The sequence below is a fragment of the Pleurodeles waltl genome, chromosome 5 (assembly GCF_031143425.1).
Source record: "Pleurodeles waltl isolate 20211129_DDA chromosome 5, aPleWal1.hap1.20221129, whole genome shotgun sequence".
In the NCBI taxonomy this organism is placed as follows: Eukaryota; Metazoa; Chordata; class Amphibia; order Caudata; family Salamandridae; genus Pleurodeles; species Pleurodeles waltl.
In genome coordinates, this window is record NC_090444.1 from 1,733,305,909 (window position 1) to 1,733,328,772 (window position 22,864).

Sequence of the window (22,864 nt, forward strand, 5' to 3'; positions counted from 1 at the left end):
TTGGTGCACGGACATTGTTGTGTACATATCTGCACTACTTCTTGTATTGTATATAATTATGAGTGATTTTCTAATATATATCAGTATATTTATGTATGACATGTATATTGGCACAGTATAATGTTTGACCGAATTTCGCATTGTGTTTTCATTCTTCCGGGGGGATTGTGGGTTGTTCTTGTGATTTTTGTGAATGCATTGGTGTGTATGTTGTGATATGCGAGGGTGGGGGTGGGGGTGTTTGGTGTGTGTCCCCCTAACTTTTGCCTCCCCCATGTCGTAGGTGCACTACTCACCAGTGTCTTCTGCGCCTACGTAGCTGTTGTTCGTAGAGGAGCAGAAAGACAAGGGCAGGGAGTATTTGCAACTCTGGTTCCATGGAGTCGTCGTTCCTCGTGGGATGTGTTCAGGTGAGCATTTTCCCATAGCAAAAGCTGTTTCCGCCGTGTTTTTATTCACGGTGAATCCGCCCCGGAAAAGGTGGCGGATTGGCGGGTTGTATTAGTGTGGGTGGTACATTGTCTCCCGCCTGTCTGTTGGCGGTAACCGCCGCGCTGTGTGTCTGTACCGCCGTGGCGGTCGGAGTGTTAAAGTGGCTGTCTTTGTTGGCGGTTTCCGCCAGGGTCATATTTCCCTTTTTTTGTCCGCCGGCCTGTTTGCGGTATTCCCGCAGCTTTAACACCGTCCGCCAGGGTTGTAATGACCACCCAAAACTTTTGCCAAAATACAGCTAACCTTTTGTTTTTTCGGGAAAAATGAGAAAAAAGTGCTGCAGAAGAAAGCATGTGTTTTTTCCTATAAATTGCATCAACAGAGGGTTTACAGTGCTAAAATCACAACCTTCCCAGCTTTCAGGAACAGGCAGACTTGAATCAGAAAACCAAAATTTTCAACACAGTTTAGGCATTTTACTGGGACATACCCAATTTTTACTATTTTTTGTGCTTTCAGCTTCCTTCCACTTCGTGACAGAAATGGGTGTGAAACCAATGGCGGACTCTGGACAACTAAACATTTCTGAAAAATGGACAAAAGTCTGAATTCAACAAGGGGTCATTTGTGTAGATCATTCAAGGCCTTCCTATCGAAAGTAACAGTTGAAATTGAGTTGAAAAAAACAGCCATATCTGTCTATGTTTTCTTCTGCAACTTTTCCCAGCTATGGCAGATTTTTTAAAGCATACACCATTACGTCTGCTGGACCATTCTGGTTGCAGGGATATATAGGGCTTGTACGTTCATCAAGAACCCAAGGTTCCCAGAGCCAATAAACGAGCTGCGCCTTGCAAAGGATTTTCATTGTAAACCGAGTATACAGCAATTCATTTGATAAAATATGAAGAGTAAAAAAATAGGTACCAAGGAAACCTTTATAATTCTGAAATGGAAGTTTAGAAGCAGTGGTTATTTGCACATCTCTGAATTCAGTGGTCCCCGTGCTAGCATGTAAATTACAGGGCAGTTTAAAAATATATATTTTTAGGCTGACAAGTGGGGCAGAATTTTTATCGTTAAAGATGCGACAATGCTGGGTGATAGAACTTTTGTGGATTCCTGCAGATTCCAGAAGGTTCCATCATAAAAATTTAGGGAAAATGCGTGATTTCAAGCCAATTTGAAGGTTTGCAGGGTATTGTGGGTAAGAAAATGGTGTGGGGTGCATGTGAAGCATACCACCCTGGACTCACCCAGATGTTTAGTTTTCAGATGTGCCTAGGTCTGGTAGGTTTTTCTAGATGGCAGCGTACCAAAGTCCAAAAGGTGCAGCCACTCACCATTCCAAATGGGATGGTATTGGGAGTTAGCCAAGCTCTCTTGGCCCAAATATAAAATCAAAACCCAAAAGAATTAAATATCCTCTTGCTTGCCATTGGGATGAGATGCTTTAATTTGAAGGGCGGGGTTGAAAGACTGTTACTCCCTTCAGTTGGGGTAGGGGACATAACCATGCCTATAGTGGTTGGCAGGCTCCACCCCTCTATTTTTTTAATTCTCTGGTATCTAGTGGGCTTTCTGCCCCCTTGAAGTGGGTTAGGGGTAATTACCCAATCTTCCCCTGGTGGGCAAAACAACTTTGTGTGTGTTGGGATATGGCCATATGTAGTGCTTTCCTCTTAGCTAGTTTTAAAGCACTAACATAACACACATTAGAAATGCACTTCTGAGGTCAAAGAAGACTTTTATTGTTGTTAATTCTTCTCCAACCACAATTTTTATGTATGACGAATTAGTAGCTTTCAAGTCCGCGTTAATCAAACAAAATATATCAGTTTGCAATATACACAGCAGGTTATATTTATAAGATATTGAATGCAAAGCAAAACAAATACTTTACCATGTGGGAACTATCTACAGCTTCATCTTTCTAAGGTCTGCAAGCTGATGACCCCTGTCAGCCGCGAGAAAGAGATTCATCTACCCACACGGGATTGCTGCCAGCTGGCGCCAAGCTCCAGCACTAGGTCCGGCAGATTCGAATCTGACTCTCTGCAGCCTGTGTCATTCGTTACAAAGGTGTGCCCCCTCCTCTCAGACCTGGGAAACTGAGCAAGCCTTTTGGAGACTGGCCAGGTCTCCAAGACTACTCCTGTTCCCAAGCACAAGCGAAGAGAAAAACACCCATGTACTCTCTCTTATCAGGTCTAGTCTACTGTGAGAACAAAACATCTTGGTTCATCTTGTGCAAAAACACAGCTTGGAAAAATACAGCTTGGATTCTCAACTGCAATGTCTAACTCCACGTTAAAGGCAATGGGCAGCTAACCTAAATATCAAATGCAATGTCTAGTGTCATGTCAAAGCCCATAGGCAGCTGAGCTGAATATAAAATGCAATGTATAATATCATGTCAAAGCCAATAGGCAGCTGAGCTGAATATAAAATGCAATGTATAATATCATGTCAAAGCCAATAGGCAGTTAAGCTGAATACAAAATGCAATATATAATATCATGTCAAAGCCAATAGGCAGAATATCTAATAGCATATCAAAGTCAATAGGCAGCTAAACTGAATACATCATGTCAAAGCCAATAGGAATGCAATGTCAAAGCCAATAGGAATGCAATGTCAATGCCAATAGGCGGCTCAACTGAATACAGAAAGTAATGGCTAATGCCATGTCAAAGCCAATAGGCAGAATACAGAATGTAATGACTAATGCAATGTCAAAGCCCATAGGCGGCTAAACTGAATACAGAAAGCAATGGCTAATGCCATGTCAAAGCCCATAGGCGGCTCAACTGAACAAAAAATACCATGTGCTACTGGTGAACATTGAGCAACTAATATGCGCAGTGGTGAAACACAAAGTCATTGGTCAAAACAAACTCCATCAAATGGCAGTACATTCCGCCCTTTGACCAATGAATTTTTGTTTCACATATCTCTTGTTTCAAACAAAAACAAAAAAAACATCAGCACAAAAAAAACATTATCAGCAAGTCACATTTGAATGATCAAAACAATCCCTGTAAAGCAATAGAAGTGAATTAACACATTGATTTCATAACCTTTCACATCAGATACATCTACATAGAAAAGACTGAGCAATTTTTTTTTTTTTCTCTGAATGAGTCTCTAATTCAACAGTGTTAGCAATTTGATGTGGCATGAGTTCTACTCATGTAAAGGGGCACGGTCCACCTGAAAGGTTTGCTGGAAGATAAGCCAAAGTCAGAGTTCCATACGAGAGGGAAAAAAAAAAAAACACAGCTTAGTTCCAGTGGAAGAATGCAATCAAACAAGTTGAACTTGAACTGAAGGCGCAGTTTGCGCAAAATGGATCCATGGTGCTGGCACTTTACTCAGCCAGGTTCAGGTTGGGGATTCGGTCCCTTCCCCGACCCCACACGCACACACCGGAATGGGGACCACACAGCACACTCAGGGACAGTGGCGAAACGTGGTAGGATCTGCAAAAGAAACAAGTATGACTTTTCTTGCAAATAACATTTTTCATTTAAACTGCACCCTTCCTCTTTCTTTCCCTGTTTTATAATCAGCAGGACGTTTTTGGGGCCCTTTGTTATATTCTCTGCAGGTTCTGGAGGGTCACTTGGGGCTTCAGCCCACACATCAGCACTGAGGTTTTTATCTGCTGCGCCACAGCTTCCCTTTTCTTGCACTGTCAGAAGGGCTGGGGCAGACTCCTTCTTTAACAAACCTCCATTCACTGCACTTTTGCCAATTTGGGATTCTTTTCTAGGTATCAGCATAATTTCGATTTTTCCTTGGTAATTTGCAGCAATCACTCTCCCTAAAACCTGATCAATTTGCCATTTCTGTTCTGGTAACTTTCCTCTCCCCAACTGCTCTGTGACTGCTTGCATGACAGATTGCTTTTGTGCGTGCTGCACAGTTTTTATCAAATCTAGGGGAATGTGCATCTCTCTCATCTCTGCCCACCTGTAAGTGGCTTTTTCTCTCAGCTGTTCACATTTCTGGGGCACCCACTTAGCCATCCCCACTAAGGCAGAATTCTGGGTGAACACTTCTCTCTCTGAATTTTTCTCATTAACATCTGCAAGGTAATTGAACCAGTTAGGTGCTAAAACATTAGCAATGAACCAAAAATCAGCGTAAAAATGACACATCTCACGTAGCTCTTGCTTTAAAATCTGACACACATTATACAACGCTGTTCCTTCTACGGTGCCAGAAAACAACATTTCAGTCAATGAATCATTAGTAAAACAAACATGCTTTTTATCTTCAGTGGACACGAATTCAAATGGTGCACTCAACTTCATTGGGGACTCTTTTATCTGTGGTACTCTAGCCCTGTCTTGCAAGTACCAGATCCATTGTATGATTCTAGCTAGGGGCACTATTTTCTTTCCTTGTTCTTGAGTTACATGTACATAAGTATTTCCTTCTTGCACTGCGCAGAAACCTAAAGTCTGCATTATTTCATTTGCCAAATCACAAGCGCGCAGCTGCATATAATTTTTCACAGTGACCATATACAAAAGTGTTAGGATTTCACTCAAATGAGGGCTATTCTTTTTCCAAAAATCAAACAAGCTAATGAAACTCGGGGTGTCTTGCTCTAAAATCCTTCGTTTTACTTGTGCATTTTGCAACGGTAACTCGTAAATCACATTCTGGTCTCTCTCGTCCGTGTTATCAGTTAAGGAATGCATTTTGGCTGCCAAAAACCCTGGCTCACACGAAAACTCAGTGCAGCTCGGAGCTGTCTTAACCCCCTCATTACTGGAATGGGACAAGAAAGATTCTTCAAAAACAGCCCTTTTATAACTTTCAGTCGGGCTAATTTGCTCACGTAAATTCCTATTTTCATGTTCCAACTTCCTACATTTCTCCTGCATTTCTCTGTAAGCAAATAAAGGTATCCAAACCTTTCTGTCATCATTACTTCCAAAAGACACTTTTTCTACATATGTACAACAGGAATTATTTCTCAAAACACTATCAGGCATTTTAGCTACACATGCATTTTCTTCTGTAATTCCCCAAACAGAAAACAATTCACAGTTTTTCGTAGCACCATCAGGCAGTTTACCAATACATGCATTCTCAGACATGGTCTGCCGTGCTACTGTGATTCCCCAAACAGAAAACAATTTCTGTAATTCTCCAAACAACAAAAACAATTACGCTTTTAAAGTGTGCACTTAGAAATCTACCAACTCGTCAACACCCTCTTAATCACCTCTTAATGACCGACCCCACTCCTGGTACCAATTGTAGTGCTTTCCTCTTAGCTAGTTTTAAAGCACTAACATAACACACATTAGAAATGCACTTCTGAGGTCAAAGAAGACTTTTATTGTTGTTAATTCTTCTCCAACCACAATTTTTATGTATGACGAATTAGTAGCTTTCAAGTCCGCGTTAATCAAACAAAATATATCAATTTGCAATATACACAGCAGGTTATATTTATAAGATATTGAATGCAAAGCAAAACAAATACTTCACCGTATGGGAACTATCTACAGCTTCATCTTTCTAAGGTCTGCAAGCTGATGACCCCTGTCAGCCGCGAGAAAGAGATTCATCTACCCACACGGGATTGCTGGCAGCTGGCGCCAAGCTCCAGCACGAGGTCCGGCAGATTCGAATCTGACTCTCTGCAGCCTGTGTCATTCGTTACAAAGGTGTGCCCCCTCCTCTCAGACCTGGGAAACTGAGCAAGCCTTTTGGAGACTGGCAAGGTCTCCAAGACTACTCCTGTTCCCAAGCTCAAGCGAAGAGAAAAACACCCATGTACTCTCTCTTATCAGGTCTAGTCTACTGTGAGAAAAAAACATCTTGGTTCATCTTGTGCAAAAACACAGCTTGGAAAAATACAGCTTGGTTTCTCAACTGCAATGTCTAACTCCACGTTAAAGGCAATGGGCAGCTAACCTAAATATCAAATGCAATGTCTAGTGTCATGTCAAAGCCCATAGGCAGCTGAGCTGAATATAAAATGCAATGTATAATATCATGTCAAAGCCAATAGGCAGCTGAGCTGAATATAAAATGCAATGTATAATATCATGTCAAAGCCAATAGGCAGTTAAGCTGAATACAAAATGCAATATATAATATCATGTCAAAGCCAATAGGCAGAATATCTAATAGCATATCAAAGTCAATAGGCAGCTAAACTGAATACATCATGTCAAAGCCAATAGGAATGCAATGTCAAAGCCAATAGGAATGCAATGTCAAAGCCAATAGGCGGCTCAACTGAATATAGAAAGTAATGGCTAATGCCATGTCAAAGCCAATAGGCAGAATACAGAATGTAATGACTAATGCAATGTCAAAGCCCATAGGCGGCTAAACTGAATACAGAAAGCAATGGCTAATGCCATGTCAAAGCCCATAGGTGGCTCAACTGAACAAAACATACCATGTGCTACTGGTGAACATTGAGCAACTAATATGCGCAGTGGTGAAACACAAAGTCATTGGTCAAAACAAACTCCATCAAATGGCAGTACACCATAGCCCCACCCTCTTTTTTTTTTAAAGAAAATCTTCTCAGGTGTCTAGTGGGCTTTCTTCCCCCCATGGGAGCAGATAGGCCTTACAGAAATAGGCTGTTCTGCCCCCAGGGGGGAAGAAATCGCATTAGTAATGTGCTCCCATGGGGAGCGACCCTTGCCCAAGAGGCTGTCACCCCCCAACAAAACAAAACACACACAAACACACACCGATCCCTGGTACCTAATTAGGTTCTGCCCCCCTTGGGAGCAAATGAGCTTCACAAAAATAGGCCGATCTGCCCCCAAGGTAGGCAGAAATGGCCAACAGTAATGTGCCCCCATGGGGAGCGACCCATGCCCAAGAGGCCGCCCCCCCAAAAAACATACACACAACAATCTCTGGTCCCTAAGTGGTTTCTGCCCCCCTTTGGGCAGATGGTCCTAATACAAATAGGCCCATCTGCCCCATTGGAGGGCAGAAATGGTCATCAGTAATATGCCTCCATGGAGAGCGACCTTGCCCAAGGGACCACCCCCACAAACAAAACACACAACCACAGGAATTCCTGGTGCCTAAATGGTTTCTGCCTCCCTTAGGGGCAGATGGACATAATAAAAAGAGGACCATCTGCCCGCAAGGGGGACAGAAATGGCATAAAATAATATGCCCCCATGGGGAGATCCCCTTGCCTAAGGGCCCGCTCCCCTGATGTAAAAATTGTTTTAAAATCCCTGGTGTCTAGTGGTTTCTGCAGATGTCAATGGGGGTTCGGGGTGGCAGCAGAAGTGCTTCTGCTGCTTTCCCTGCCCATGTGGGGGAGGGTTGGGGGGTTGGTGACCACCAGGGGAGCACTAGCACTCTCCCCACAAGTCACAGCCAGGACGTAATGTTTATGCCCGTGGCACAGTAGCGATGTGCCACCGTACGTAACCGTTACCTCTGTGGCATTGAGGAGGTTAACTTGTATATTGTAAATATTATTGCAATGGTTTTAATTAATCAATAAAGTATTTCTTACTTACTTAGGCAGCCACTTGATATTGAGTTTTTGAAATGTGTTTGTATTTGAAGTAGCTGCTACATAATTATAACAGTTAACACTAAGCAGCTAATTTCTCATAAGATGTGGGAATTTTGGGGGTATAATGGTATGAAGGTGCACTAAATATAAGTTACTACTTAACTGGTTATTGGACTGTATTAGTGTGTCTAAGAATTGTGTTACAGTCGAGAAAGGTAGGGACAGAGTAATTAAAACAGGAAAAAATGAAACAAATATGTTGAATGTAGAAAGAGCACTGCAGTAGTCATTGTTTTGGTCGAACACTGGCTTCTAATTAAACAAAAGTATGGTAAAAGTAGCAAAGGTGCTAAATGGGTCTTTGAATATGACAGACATTTGCATGATTAAATTATTACAAAAGGATTTGCACAGGTTGCTGATGTAAGATGGTGGTCAAAACTTTATATACTAAAGGTTACTGAGCATCAAGCACAACTGTTTTAGACTTGTGAATCAAAAGATACTCAGGCCCTGATTACGAGTCTGGCTGTCCTAGGACCGCCAGACTCGCGGTGGTGGCTGGACCGCTACCAAAGCGGCGGTCCAACAGCCAAATTATGACCATGCCAAAAGTGACAAAGTCCCACGCTGGCACCGCCACTGTTCCGCTGCCCGACGGCCTGGCGGTGCCAGTGATCTTAATCCACCAGGGCAGCACTGCAAGCAGCGCTGTCCTGGAGATTACAACTCCCATATCCGCCAGCCTTTTACATGGTGGTTCCACTGCCATCCAAAGGCTGGCAAAGACGGGTTGCCGGGGCCCCCCCATGGACTGCCCCATCGCGCTTTTGACTGCCTGAATCACAAGGAGTGAAAAGCGGGATGGGTGCTGTCGCACCCGATGCACCGCAACATTGCCGCCAGCTCGATTACAAGAGGGCTTCAATGTTGTGGGTTGTTTGTTACTGGCCCAGCGGGAAACTCACAATACGGCCAGTGGGCAGAAGACCAGAGTGGTTGTCTTCTGACCTAATGAGTTTGTCGGGCGTTCTCCACTGCCCGCCAAACTCGGAATGAGGCCCTCAGTGTGTAGTAGAGGAGGAAACATGTGTCAATGTATATATGGATGTAAAGGATGGTGTGTTTTGGTTCAGAAGATCTGAGAAACATTTTTGTTGGCTGAAGGCTGTCTGAATGCTGATATGCTGAAAATCAGGTAAATATCTGGCTGTCTGAAGAGCTGCTTTTTTTGATTAGATATTTGAGGATGTTAGAGACGCTAACTGTGATGGCACTAAGGATGTATATAATTCTTTAGTGTGCGAAGTGTAGGGTGCTATCTCCTTGCCAAGAAAGTTGTGTGATTACATTCTGACCGAAGTTGTTTATCTTATATCATTTTTTATTACTTGTTGTCCTTTTGGGGAGGAGGGGTGTGCTATTCTTGCTGAGTGATTTTTTATGTGTTTATTTTGGTTGTGGTTATTAGCTATTATATGTTGTTCTTGGTATTATGATGTTCTTTATTCCCACACACCTGCACCCTATATAACTTCCTAGGTCTTGAGTGGGTGTCCAATCTCTAGGAGTGGCATTTGTATGCTGGGCTGGAGCTGCATAGACTACTGTTTACAGATAGGTTACTTCTTGATTTAAAACCTTATTTCTAAATTTACCCATCTACCGAAATGTGGCTTTTATACATCAAACCCAAATACTACACATGGTTATTCGGTTGCCTTTCCTATTTCTCTTCAGCCCTACACAGTATTTGCCCTTGCACCTTGGCACTTCACAGTGTGTTTCTGCAATATAAAAGTTGTTAGCACAACATACCGCATATCTATACTTAAAGAAATAGGTTTAATAATATATATTTAATTTCAGTTGCATGCTTGCTTTCTTTTTTTAGTTATCCAAGAAATATGGCTCAGTTTTCAGCATCCAGTTGGGAATGAAGAAAATGGTGGTGCTCGCTGGGTATGAGACTGTGAAAGATGCCCTTGTGCATCATGGCAGCGAGTTTGGCGAAAGGGCACATGTTCCCATATTTGAAGACATAAATAATGGTTTTGGTATGTATCCTTTAATGTTTTGTCATATGGTTGGACTGCTGAAGCATAACTATGGGCCGGCGTACTACTGTACTTTCTTGTCACAAACCCTGCTGTTGGAAAATGGGTTATTGGTAGGGCAGGTAGGTACCTACACCTAGCAACAAGCCACTAACCTCCACATAGGTACAGTTAGGTCTCAGTAAATTAATCCCAGCTCTACCCTTGGTAGCTTGGCACCGAGCGTCAAGGCTTAACTTAGGAGACAAAGTGTAAAGCATTCAAATATCACAAAACAGTAATTAAATAAAACACAGGAAACAGTTTAAAAATCCAAAACCAATTCATAAAAATAGCTTATATTTTTATCTTTAAAATGACACAAAAACGATTAAAATCGGTTCAGGGGAACCGGAGATATGAATTTTTAAAGAATTATTACTTTTCTAGCGCTTAGAAACAAAAAGCGCCAATCGGGTCATCTGGTTGCACCTCGACCGGGGCAAAGTCAAACTTTCAGGCCGACCACGATGGAGCCCTGCTCGGCTACAGGTCGCGGGAGGCCTCGGTTAAAAAGTTACCTTCTGACTTAGTCTTTATTTTGAAGTTTTTCTTCACCGGGACGAACCTGCCAGTTGAATCCGACCTCCTGGAGCCCTTGTCCGGATACGCGATGTGGGTTTCCTCGGTGGAGACTTTTACCTTCGGACTTAGTCATTTTTTCGAGATGAACATCCTTCGACCGGGGTAAACCTGGATCTTGATCCGACGTCCATGGAGCCCTTCTCGGATACGATGGCTGGGAGGTCCCGGTCAACTTTTTACGTTCGGACTTAGTCTCTTTTTTGGATGTTTTTCTTTACCGGGACGAACCACGAAGTCAGGCCGGGTCGCGGTTGAGGCAAGCCGGCTAGAATTTCCACGGCGGGTCGGTCCCTCTCTGGAGCTTTTTTCCAAAAATTCTCAAATCTTTTCCAAACTTCTGGGGCTTCACCCAGATGTTCTTTTAAGGTTCTTTTGGGGTCCACAGCTCACCCCAAGCGTCCAGAAGTTCTGTGATGGTCCTTGGGGGGTGCGGACTTCAACTCCCAGAATGCACCTGGCGCAAACTCCTTTTTGGCCACTGGACAGTGGTCAGCTGGTCGCTTTCTTCAGGAGTTGGTGCAGGGGACTCTGGTTAGCAATTTTTCACCTGTAGCAAACAGGGAGTCCCTCCTTGAACCAGTTGAAGCCAGGCAAAGTCCTTCTTGTGGTGAAGCCCAAGTGTGCAGCTGGTGCAGTCCTTCTGAGTGCAGGTTCCAGGTGCAGGCCAGGGGTCCAGCAGGGCAGTCCTTCTTCTTCTTTAGTTCCTTTCTTGTTGAATTCTGGAGGGGATCTGAGGCGTGGGTGCAGGTCTGCCAGTTTTATCCTTGCTCCTGGGTGAAAAGCAGGGGGGCCCTGGTTCTCCAATCAGGGACAGGGTCGTCCCCCTGTGATGACCACTTCCTGGGAAGTGTGGCAAAAATCCATCCCAGAAGGCAACAGTCTCCAAAAATCCAAAATGGATGAATCTGATTTTTGGAGGAGAGATCTGGCTGAGCCCACCCACTGGTGTGGCTAAAAATCATAAACACACCCCTCTCCTGCCCTCTCCTAATCTAATCAAGGGGGCACCTAGCTGTCTGGGGTTGCAGGATGTGGGGGTGTTGCTGGGTGCTGCAAATGTCCTTCTCTGCCTTTGAAGACCAGTTTGGCAGCCCTCCCCCTTCCTGCCTCACCATCTGCTGAGGGGAGATTCTCTCCCCCAAGCACATTCCTTTGTGTGAAGTCAGGCCACTTCACACCTCATTAAAGTAGCCTGGCAGAAGCTGCTGCAGGCTGGCCAATCAGAGCACAGCAGCAAAAACAATGCAGAGCTGAAATTGGCAACTTTTTAGGTAAAGTCTAAACTTTTTACCTGAACTGGTTATATTAAATCCAACAACTGGAAGTTGTGGGATTTATTATAACAATCAATTTGATACCAAATTCTTGGTATGTAACATTTAAGGAGACTTTAAAATTTTAAATAAAGTCTGCCCATTCTAGCCTATGAAGGCCATTTACTTCAATGAGGGAAAAACGAATTTGGCTGTTTTTACCTCACCAGGGCTTATAAATCTATTTTTATAAAGTCCCTGCTTATAGTTACATGGCACCCAGCCCTAGGGGCACATAGGGCACACCTTAGGGGTGACTTATATGAAAAAATAAGGTAGTTTAAGACTTTGGAAGTACCTTTAATTCCAAGGTCGAATTTGCATATAACTTTAATTTAAAAGCAGCCAGCAAGGCAGGCTTGCTTTTAAAATGACACTGGGCACCTCAGCAATGCACCTAGGTGTGCACCACCTATGCTGTGGTCCCTAAACCTACATGCCCTACCATATACGAGGGACTTATAGGTAGGTTAACTTAGCCAATTATAATTAGCCTAATTTGCATATCCATTTTACACAGAGCACAGGCCCTGGGACTGGTTAGCAGTACCCAGGGCACCATCAGAGTCAGGAAAACACCAGCATAAAGTGGAAAATGGGGGCAAAAAGTTATGGGGCCTCTGCAATCAGCCCCAGTTTCTCACACAACCCCCCCCCCCAGCCCACACGCCCAGGAGACTCAGCCCAACCCTGGGAGAGCCTTCCTGGCTTGTTAGGCGAGGAAGACAGTGAAGAAAACTGGCTGTCCCTTTGCAGGGCCTACTCTGCCTTACATCCTCCTGTCAGGGTCTCTCCCTCTAGGTAGTGAACCCACCCCAACAATGAAAGGACCCATTTCAAACTGAAACTTCCCTCTAGGGGGGTCTTCCTCCTCTCTCTCTGCCAACTTGGGTAGTGAGGTGCCCACCTCCCCTACTCCAAACTTTGCTAGGGCAACACCTAGCTTACCCAAAGAGGTCACCCAACACTTGAGCAACCCCACCATGACCAATAGGGTCAGGGGGCCTACTTTGCTATTGGTCCTTGGGTCTGCCTCCCAGGCCAAGTACAGTGCTGCCAGGAAGGATAGCACCCAGCAGAGGCTACTGACAGCTGTCAGTACCCAGAACCACACCCTAAGCTCTCCACTGACAGGTGGCTGAGCTGCTTTAGGGGCATCTTTGGGGTCCTGGCACCCCTCTTTCTGTCTAGAGTGGGGGGCTACCACCTCCTGTGGCAGACACTCTCCTTCCACTCTCCCTTCTGTCAGTGCAGGGGCAACACCTTGCATCTGGACAGCTGCCTGACTACTCAGGACTTCCTTGGGGTCAGGTGAGGCCTCACCAGTGCCAACTCTGGGCTCCCCCCCTACTGGGGCAGAAGGCCTTTGGCTCCCTGGAACTCTCTTTAAGAGTGGCCTACCCTTCCTTTTCTTCTTTCCTTTTCTTGGGGACCCCTGTCTCTTAACTGTAGGGACTGACTCCCCAGGACTTTGGGTTGGGGGGGCACCCTGGGCGACCACCCCATCTGTGACCAGACTCACCTCTGGGAGGTCATTGCCCAGGATACAATCTAGGGGGAGGTCAGCACTGACTACCACCCTAATCCAGTCAAGGATACCCTCCCTCTCTAGGGGCACTATGGCTACAGGTTTGGAGGTGACCTCCCCTGTGGCTATCCTGACTTTCTTTGTCTTTCCTGGGACATACATGTCTGGGGTCACTAACCGGTCACTCACTATAGTGTGACTGGCACAGGTGTCCCTCAGGCCAGTGGTAGGGATCCCATTCACTTGAATGTGGTGGAAGTGCCTACTCCCACCCTCAGGGATCACCAGCTTACCATCTGGTCCTGTCTCCCAGCACAATGCTAGGAGGACTTCATCATCTGAGGAATCCTCCTCTATGGCTACACTGGACAGCCCAGTGCTAACCACCTTCCTTGGAGAGGCTGCATCTCCTCTGAAGTGACCTGTCTGCTGACAGTCAAAGCAAGCCCTACTGTCCAAGAGTTTTTTTAACCCTGGGTCTCCCTGTCTCTGCTTGTCAGAGTAGGAGTGGGATTTACTCTCCTCCTTCTTAGGGTTCTGGGGTACAGAGGGAGTCTCTGTGGTGGGCTTACCACCTCCCTCCTTAAGTTTTTGGGGACCTGTCCCCCCCTTCTTGGAGTCTCCCCCCTGGGAGTTGACAGCCACTCTGGTTCTCAACCACTCATCAGCTGCCTCCCCTAGCTCTCTAGGGTTGGTCTGCTTAGAGTCCACTAGATGCTGGCGTAACCTTTCTTGGATACAATTGGTCAAGATGTGCTCTCTCATGATCAAATTGTATAACCCCTCATAAGTATTTACTTTGTTGCCAATAATCCAGCCCTCTAGTGCCTTTAGTGAAATGTCCACAAAGTCAACCCAAGACTGGGTACTGACCTTCTGGGTGTCCCTGAACTTCATTCTATATTGCTCTGGGGTCAGACCAAACTTCTTGGCTAAGCACCTCTTCATACTAGGGTATGAATCTGCCTCCTCCCCCCTTAGGGTCAGAAGCCTATCCCTCCCTGAGTTGGGGACCAACTTCCACAAAAGGGAACCCCAGTATTGAGGCCTAACCCTTCTCATTTGGAGTGCCCTCTCAAAGGCCCCCAGCCACTTATCTATGTCATCCCCCTCTACATAAGCAGGAACTACCCCCTTGGGTAATCTGGGGCAAACTCCCCCACCCATGGACACCTCAGCTTCTTTATCGCTGCTTCCATCTCTTTTCTCTTTGTATGCCCACTTTTTCTTTTCTAGGGCCAGCTTCTCTGCTTCCAAAGCTATGTATGCTAGCTGGGCCTCCAGCTCTCTTTCTCTGATGGATGGGTTCTCTCCTCCTGAAAGGACCCCCCTTCCCACCACTAGCTTTGGGTCTGCCCCTAGTGACTGTGTTTACTGAGGACCGTTCTTCCTCTTCCTCACTTAGGCTCAGATGCCTTCCCTCCCATGAGTGGTTAGAGTTAGCATCTTCCCCTTTTTCTTCCCCCTCTGGAGCTTCTTCTGACTCTACCTCTTGGGCCTCAGCCCATGCTGTCAGGGATGTGATCAGGATTTGCTTCCTGAGATCAGTGGTTGCAGGCAACCCTCTTTCAATACACAACCCCCTAAGCTGGACTACTGTCAGTGTGGGTAGGCTAGCCAGATCAAGCTCCATGGTTCCCGAGTTTTGTGTCAACAAAAACTTTTTGCAAAAATTGGAAACAAGAATTTAGAAAAATTACAAAAATTCAATAATTGAAATGAATCCAAATTAAAAATTAAAAACAATTTTTGCACTAGGACAATTTAAAGGATTTTTAATTTGTTTTACCTAAAACTGTAACGTGATATTGAACACAAGTACAGGATCCCGTCGCTGCTTCCAATTATGTTGGAAAATGGGTTATTGGTAGGGCAGGTAGGTACCTACACCTAGCAACAAGCCACTAACCTCCACATAGGTACAGTTAGGTCTCAGTAAATTAATCCCAGCTCTACCCTTGGTAGCTTGGCACCGAGCGTCAAGGCTTAACTTAGGAGACAAAGGTGGTCATTCTGACCCTGGCGGTCTTTGACCGCCAGGGCGGAGGACCGCGGGAGCACCGCCGACAGGCCGGCGGTGCTCCAATGGGGATTCCAACCGCGGCGGTAAAGCCGCGGTCGAACCGGCACCACTGGCGGGCTCCCGCCAGTGTACCGCCGCCCCATAGAATCCTCCACGGCGGCGCAGCTTGCTGCACCGCCACGGGGATTCTGACCCCCCCTACCGCCATCCAGATCCCGGCGGTCCGACCGCCGGGATCCGGATGGCGGTAGGGTGGGTCGCGGGGCCCCTGGGGGCCCCTGCAGTGCCCATGCCACTGGCATGGGCATTGCAGGGGCCCCCGTAAGAGGGCCCTACATGTATTTCACTGTCTGCCGCGCAGACAGTGAAATACGCGACGGGTGCAACTGCACCCGTCGCACAGCTTCCACTCCGCCGGCTCGATTCCAAGCCGGCTTCATAGTGGAAGCCTCTTTCCCGCTGGGCTGGCGGGCGGTCTGAAGGCGACCGCCCGCCAGCCCAGCGGGAAAGTCAGAATTACCGCCGCGGTCTTTCGACCGCGGAACGGTAATCTGACGGCGGGACTTTGGCGGGCGGCCTCCGCCGCCCGCCAAGGTCAGAATGAGGGCCAAAGTGTAAAGCATTCAAATATCACAAAACAGTAATTAAATAAAACACAGGAAACAGTTTAAAAATCCAAAACCAATTTATAAAAATATCTTATATTTTTATCTTTAAAATGACACAAAAACGATTAAAATCGGTTCAGGTGAACCGGAGATATGAATTTTTAAAGAATTATTACTTTTCTAGCGCTTAGAAACAAAAAGCGCCAATCGGGTCATCTGGTTGCACCTCGACCGGGTCAAAGTCAAACTTTCAGGCCGACCGCGATGGAGCCCTGCTCGGCTACAGGTCGCGGGAGGCCTCGGTTAAAAAGTTACCTTCTGACTTAGTCTTTATTTTGAAGTTTTTCTTCACCGGGACGAACCTGCCAGTTGAATCTGACCTCCTGGAGCCCTTGTCCGGATACGCGATGTGGGTTTACTCGGTGGAGACTTTTACCTTCGGACTTAGTCATTTTTTCGAGATGAAAATCCTTCGACCGGGGTAAACCTGGATCTTGATCCGACGTCCATGGAGCCCTTCTCGGATACGATGGCTGGGAGGTCCCGGTCAACTTTTTACGTTCGGACTTAGTCTCTTTTTTGGATGTTTTTCTTTACCGGGACGAACCACGAAGTCAGGCCGGGTCGCGGTTGAGGCAAGCCGGCTAGAATTTCCGCGGCGGGTCGGTCCCTCTCTGGAACTTTTTTCCAAAAATTCTCAAATCTTTTCCAAACTTCTGGGGCTTCACCCAGATGTTCTTTTAAGGTTCTTTTGGGGTCCACAGCTCACCCCAAGGGTCCAGAAGTTCTGTGATGGTCCTTAGGGGGTGCGGACTTCAACTCCCAGAATGCACCTGGCGCAAACTCCTTTTTGGCCACTGGACAGTGGTCAGCTGGTCGCTTTCTTCAGGAGTTGGTGCAGGGGACTCTGGTTAGCAATTTTTCACCTGTAGCAAACAGGGAGTCCCTCCTTGAACCAGTTGAAGCCAGGCAAAGTCCTTCTTGTGGTGAAGCCCAAGTGTGCAGCTGGTGCAGTCCTTCTGAGTGCAGGTTCCAGGTGCAGGCCAGGGGTCCAGCAGGGCAGTCCTTCTTCTTCTTTAGTTCCTTTCTTGTTGAATTCTGGAGGGGATCTGAGGCGTGGGTGCAGGTCTGCCAGTTTTATCCTTGCTCCTGGGTGAAAAGCAGGGGGGCCCTGGTTCTCCAATCAGGGACAGGGTCGTCCCCCTGTGATGACCACTTCCTGGGAAGTGTGGCAAAAATCCATCCCAGAAGGCAACAGTCTCCAAAAATCCAAAATGGATGAATCTGATTTTTGGAGGAGAGATCTGGCTGAGCCCACCCACTGGTGTAGCTAAAAATCATAAACACACCCCTCTCCTGCCCTCTCCTAATCTAATCAAGGGGGCACCTAGCTGTCTGGGGTTGCAGGATGTGGGGGTGTTGCTGGGTGCTGCAAATGTCCTTCTCTGCCTTTGAAGACCAGTTTGGCAGCCCTCCCCCTTCCTGCCTCACCATCTGCTGAGGGGAGATTCTCTCCCCCAAGCACATTCCTTTGTGTGAAGTCAGGCCACTTCACACCTCATTAAAGTAGCCTGGCAGAAGCTGCTGCAGGCTGGCCAATCAGAGCACAGCAGCAAAAACAATGCAGAGCTGAAATTGGCAACTTTTTAGGTAAAGTCTAAACTTTTTACCTGAACTGGTTATATTAAATCCAACAACTGGAAGTTGTGGGATTTATTATAACAATCAATTTGATACCAAATTCTTGGTATGTAACATTTAAGGAGACTTTAAAATGTAAAATAAAGTCTGCCCATTCTAGCCTATGAAGGCTATTTACTTCAATGAGGGAAAAACAAATTTGGCTGTTTTTACCTCACCAGGGCTTATAAATCTATTTTTATAAAGTCCCTGCTTATAGTTACATGGCACCCAGCCCTAGGGGCACATAGGGCACACCTTAGGGGTGACTTATATGTAAAAATAAGGTAGTTTAAGACTTTGGAAGTACCTTTAATTCCAAAGTCGAATTTGCATATAACTTTAATTTAAAAGCAGCCAGCAAGGCAGGCTTGATTTTAAAATGACACTGGGCACCTCAGCAATGCACCTAGGTGTGCACCACCTATGCTGTGGTCCCTAAACCTACATGCCCTACCATATACTAGGGACTTATAGGTAGGTTAACTTAGCCAATTATAATTAGCCTAATTTGCATATCCATTTTACACAGAGCACAGGCCCTGGGACTGGTTAGCAGTACCCAGGGCACCATCAGAGTCAGGAAAACACCAGCATAAAGTGGAAAATGGGGGCAAAAAGTTATGGGGCCTCTGCAATCAGCCCCAGTTTCTCACACCTGCCATTTGGTAAATGGCAGGGTTTGCAACAATAAAATGTAGTTTCTCAATGTACTAAACCAATTTGGTGATTCAGTAACATGTTACTGTTTCACTAAATGGGTTTAGGAACTCAGAAGGAATAGCTAATTTGAAAGGGTTGTTGAAGTAGATCCTCTCTTGAGTTGAAAGCGAAATGAGGTTCACCGGTGCAAAGTCATTTTATCTAGACTTTTATTCAAGTTAGTAGTAGGGAAGAAAGGAGAACTCCATCCACTCCAGCTCCCGGATGCTACTGTCAACTGTCTCCCGAAACACTCTCAGAATTCCAGACATATGATTACAGAGCAATCCAGGGGAAGAAATGGAACATGCCAATTACAACTAAACATCATGAAATATATAACAACATACTTTTTAATTATAAAATACACAGCACTATAACTATAGTACAATACTACACTACCCCCTTCCCAGCGAACAAAACACATAAAGTTACATAACTACAATTCTGTTAAGGTTCCAGGTTCGACCATCATCAAGTTTAACCGCTCCTCTGAACACTTTTACAGTTCGATGTATTTTACTAAAACCTGACATTCCAGATTTTGTTTTCACAGGTAATTTGACTTTGACCCTATCACCTATATGTACTTCTTTCTCTTTAACAGCTTTGCGGGCATCATATATCATTTTTCTCTGATTCTTCTTGATCAAAATCTGTTTTAAGAAACTTTTTAACCCATGGTGGACTAAGAATTGTGTGAGGAACTCGCTCCCTAAACAATACAAAAGGAGACTGGTTTGTCCTGGAATGCAGTGTAAATCTGTATTCTTCTACTTTGAACTTAATCATTTCTTCCCAACTAACTCCAACCACCTTTGCTAGCTGAATAGACTCTTTTAGGGTTCTGTTAAAGCGTTCTACCATCCCATTAGTTTCTGGATGGTACAAGGCACACTTCTTATGAACTATATCCCTAGAAGAAAATTAGTCACACACAAGTTTCGAGGTAAACTGAACTCCATTGTCAGATAAAATGAATCTAGGATTACCCTCCCTACCGAAAACATTCATGAGGAAATCTTCAACAGTTTTGGAAGTAATTTCGGATGTGACCAATACTTCAGGTCACCTAGACAACTTGTCTATAAGTACAACAACGTATTTGGAAACAGAACCACATGAAATCAGTCCCATGATGTCAATGGACACTTCCTCCCAAACTTCTTTGTGAATGTCTTTAAGTACTAAAAGTTGAGTCCTGACTTTTAAGGTTTTATCGGCTACCCTACACTCCACGCACTCCCTAACTTTCCTTTCTAAAGCTAAGTCCATACCTTGCCACCAATACGTATTCCTCATTCTTTCCTTAGTCTTACGGATCCCTTGATGACCAGAATGTGCAAGATTGAGGAGACGTTCACGCAGAGGGAGGCACTAACATATATCCTCTTAGCAACAGGCCATTTGATACAGAACGTTCTGACCAAATTTTCTTGAAAGGCAAAACTACATGATCATTGTAGTTCTCCAACTTTCCTGACATGAGCAAATCACTAATTTTCAATAATTCTTCATCCTTAGTCATCCCATCTAACCATTCTTGTTCTGATATGCACCCTTCAGTAACAGTACACACTTTCAGTTCCTCGTCAACCCACCATGAATTAGTACCAGAATCAGCAGAGATATTCTCTGAACTCATCCTAGACAGACAATCTGCAGTTTTGTTGTCACAACCTGGGACATACTTAACTACAAACTGAACATCTTGTAGAGCTATGACCCACTTACAAATGAAAGATGAGACATTATCAAGCCACTTTTTCTCAAAGATTTCTCGCAAAGGTTTGTGGTCAGAATGTACTTCAAACTGAACACCCCAAAGGAATTGTTTGAACTTCTTACTCGCCCAATATATTGCTAGTGCTTCTTTCTCTATGGTAGAATACTTAAACTCAGCACCTCGCAAAGTATGTGAAGCAAATGCTATAATAATAGTCTCATCACCTTTTATCTACTTCAAAACACACCCTAATCCTTTGTCAGAAGCATCAGTTGTGAGATAACAGGGTAAACCAGGTTGAAAACTGCTAAGAGATTGGGCTGAGGATAATGCAATCTTCAGATCTTGAAATTCTAACTCACACTCATTGGTCTACAAAAATTCCGAATTCTTTTTAAGGAAATCCCCAATGGAACTTGACATTTTTGCAAAATCAGGGATATACTTAGCATAGAACTCTGCCATACCTAAGAACACCTGAACGTCACTTATCTTTTCTGGAGTGGACAAGCTTACAGTTGAGCGGACTAAATCATCTTTAGGCTTTACTCCATTGCCGGAAATAACATGACCCAAATACACAATGTCTGACTTTAGAATTTCACACTTATCCTTCTCATCCTGAAAGAAACATACACCTTCAATACCTCCTAACATCTTACTCATTAGGCTTTTAAATAGTGCAGCTGCCGAACAGAGACCGAATGGCATTCTGCAGAATTTGAAGACACCAAACGATGGAATGAAGGAAGTCATCAGCTTAGAATCTTCTGTCAATTGAACTTGATGGTACACAGAAGTTAGACCAAGTGTAGAGAAAAAATTTGCATTGCCTAATGAACTAATCATTTCAGAAATATTGGGTAGTGGAAATCTATCTTCGACGATTTCCTTATTGAGGTTGCGAAGATCTATGCACAGCCGTACATCGCCAGAACATTTGGTAGCTACTATGATGGGAGCAATCCATTGAGCTGCCTCAACTTCTTCAATGATTCCAACATCTTTTAGTCTTTGAAGTTCTAACCTCACTTTGTCACGTAGACTGATGGGAACATTCCTTAATTTGCAAGCAATAGGTTGAGCGCCGGACTTCAGCACAATGCGATGCTTGTATCCTTTGATACACCATATCTTGGAATTGAAGAAATCGGAAAATTGAACCCACAAGTCATGTTCAATGTTTGGAATTTTTTGTACTTGTACTTGAGGTACAGCATTGGGATTTAAGATTTTTCCCAACTGTTTTTGGTGAGGTCAACTCAAGATGGTGTCTCCTACAACCGGAACATCAATTTTGCCAAACGTTTTGTTGCCTTTGAACTGAATACGTGCATCGAAGTACCCTTTTAATTGTATAGGCCTACCAGCATAAGAATAAGGAGTCACGTCAGGTTATTGCAGTATCACTGTTCCTTCAAAAAGGTTTTTAAAGTCTACTTCAGAAATGAGGGATAATTTTGCCCCAGAGTCCATCATCATGGAAATTAGAGTTCCATTGACTTCAACCATATCCATTGGGTAATCACAACGAATTGCAGATATACAGTTTACGTTGTTCACAACCTGTAAAATAAATTCTTAGTCATCAAAGTCACATACTACTTCATTAAGTTTTACATTACCCTTGTTAGAAGATTTACATTACTTAGCAAAGTGCCCCTTTTTACTACACCTGTTGCAAATTGCTGAAAAAGCAGGACATTATTTGCAGTTGGCTAAATGTGTAGGTGACCCACACCTAAAACATAACATTTTAGTTTTTTGTTTTGTGTTAGAGGTTGCTTTAGACTTAGAATCAATCTTTTGGATGGAAGTACAACTCTTAGATTTCTTTAAGTTCTCAATGCAGGATTCGGAATGTTCAATTTGTTTAGCAATTTGTAAAACCTCATCCAAAGTAGGATCACTTTTCTACCAAAGTACCTCCCTGACCTTGTCACTTTTGCATTCAAGAATAAATTGATCGCAAATTCGTTCATCACTGTTGGCACCGAAGTTGCAAAGGGCAGCTAGTTTACGAAGATTCGTCACATAATCCTCGATTGACTCCTTATCACTTTGCTTACACTTCCCAAAGTAGAACCTTCGAAGAATGATCAAAACTTTTGGTAAATAATGTTTGTCTAGTTTGAGCAATGCTTCTTCAAATTCATTTAAAGAAGAGTCTCCTTCTGCTCAACCTGGTATATAAATTGCTGGCAACATCTGTAGAATATCCTGGCCTTCTGCACCTAAACAATGCTGAAGAACAGATGTTTTCTTTTCAGCAGAGAAGTTGCTACCGCAAATTCTTAGGTAAGTTAAAAAAACTTTTTTCCATTTTTGCCATGGAATGGATGGTTCACCTGGAATAGATAAAAAGAAAGGCGGTGGATAAATATTTTGCATGTCTGAAGATAGAACTCAAATCTTAAAATGTTCTCAAATAGTATCACAGCTTTGTTTCCAGAGAGGACTGTGATGACGTTGAGGTTGTCGAGATGTTCGAGTTATGACAAAAATTAGCGAGGAAGTATTAACAGCTGATGCAGCACATGGAGAAGAGATAGTTTGAAACTGTTGCTAGAAAACGTTAGTGAATCTGAAGGGTCTGAGGAGCAGATGTTGCAATGCAACAGTGTATCTCTGTGCCCATCT

General features: G+C 44.4%; 1 pseudogene; it reads left to right on the forward strand.

Annotated features, from left to right (window-relative positions):
* LOC138296721 (cytochrome P450 2K6-like) overlaps nucleotides 1-22,864 on the forward strand; it is a 390,473-nt pseudogene that overhangs the window by 73,483 nt on the left and 294,126 nt on the right.